Raw genomic sequence first — 1715 nt, 5'->3', positions numbered from 1 at the left:
GAAATATAAAGGAGTGTACAAAGCTTCATGAATGGATACATAGGGTACTACCGAAGATTCGTTGTGTTCTATGTGAAGCTTTCATTGTGTTCTATGTGAGGATTTCCATGCCACTATATTTTCTACTCATAGTTTTTTTAGCTGAGCCTTCCAAACCATAGTAGGCCACCCGGGAGATGCGAGCAGCAAGACGGGAAAGTCTCAAGCATATAATGCATTTGGTGAGGTGGCTCCACGTGTGGTGTGTTTATAACCTACATGCGGTGGGCGTTTATATGCGTAAGGGCTTTATAGGCAACGCGGGGCACCCATCTTGTCTCGTCCCTTCGGGGACATCTGATAAAATTGGAACGATACAGAGAAGATTAGCATGGCCCCTGCGCAAGGATGACACGCACAAATCGAGAAATGGTCCAAATTTTTTTTGGTTTCTCTTCTCTTTCTTTCTGTCGTTTTCTCCCTTACTCAGCGAAGGCTCTCTCTCTGTCTCTGTGCTGCTTTTTTTTTTTTTTGGGGGGGGGGGGGTTCGTTTTCGCAGGCGGCGGGCGACGACGCATCTCTGCTCTGATTCTTTGCAAGCTTGCTCTGCACGCGAACGTTCCCACAGGGTAAGAAATTCGCTTGCGTCTGTCTAGTTGTTAGAAATGTGTACTCTCTCTCTCTCTCTCTCTCTCTCTCTCTCTCTCTCTCTGTGCATGCTCGCGGCGGAGCAGCATGCTTGCGTCTGTCTAGTTGTTAGAAATGCATCGCGATGGAGCAGCACGCGAGTGGCAGCAGGCAGACATATCTAAAGACTCACAAGAGCTCATGTCCCATCCCATGAGATTAAGACCTTGAAAGACATATAAGAGTAGTATCTAGGCAATGCTGTTGAGGCGTGTGCAGTACATCCAGTACTCTGGTTGTTAAAATTTGGTGATGGTGTGTGAGCCAGAGGGATTGAAAATCAACCACTCACTCTCGTTCCAAGGGACATACTGTTAAGACTCAAAATGATGCATACGCAAGGAAGGGAAGAAGCCATCCCTTGTAGACGAACTTCATTAACTCAGCTTGCCTTAACTGAGCTCCTCCTTTTATATATATATATATAATCTGCATCTATCCCCTCCTTGGATTGCACATCTTTCACCCCTCACCCTCAATACGACCTAGAATTAAGTGCTCACATATGGTTGTATGGCTCTGCACACGAGAAAAACGGCGGGCTCTAGCCTTTAATAGACCTCTACCTTTTCCCAAAAAGGATATAGACCCCATAGGCAACAACGCAAGATGCAAACCAAGGCTTATATATGCATTTACACACTCATGAACTAGAAAGATGTAAAAGCGAGAGAGAGAGAGAGAGATGTGTGTGAGTCCCCTCATCTCTATAAATAGATCGGTTGTCTCTCAAAAACAAGTCATGTTTCTCTCCTCTCCACACTGGTCACAAGCTTCCACCTCTTGGGCTTACAGGTTCTCTGACCACCTCCTCCTTATTACGAGTACAATCTCTTAAACATAGATTCACTCCTTCATCTTTTCTCTCCAACACTTCACCGCCGCCGCAGTCCTTGCTTATTCATTAAGCCTCTCTCTAGTCCTCTCTATAGTGTGGACATACTTTCAAATCATCTTCGTGAGAGATTAGAAAAGCCACCGGTTGCGCAGATAGATTGTCCAACTATAGTAATTCTAGAAAGAAATTACAAGAACATGGTATATGGTAT

General features: G+C 45.0%; 1 non-coding gene across 1 annotated transcript; it reads left to right on the top strand.

The window, feature by feature from the left end:
- Window positions 1–320: 320 nt before the first annotated feature.
- Window positions 321–423, top strand: LOC147634483 (U6 spliceosomal RNA). Its single transcript, XR_015266854.1, has one exon. It is a non-coding gene; the product is annotated as a U6 spliceosomal RNA (small nuclear RNA).
- The last annotated feature ends 1292 nt before the right edge of the window (window positions 424–1715 follow it).

The sequence above is a fragment of the Cibotium barometz genome, chromosome 10, assembly GCF_041138505.1.
Source record: "Cibotium barometz isolate CiBa-2024 chromosome 10, ASM4113850v1, whole genome shotgun sequence".
Lineage (NCBI taxonomy): Eukaryota > Viridiplantae > Streptophyta > Polypodiopsida > Cyatheales > Cibotiaceae > Cibotium > Cibotium barometz.
The sequence above is the reverse complement of the archived record's forward strand: the minus strand, read 5'-3'. Positions and strand labels throughout refer to the sequence as shown.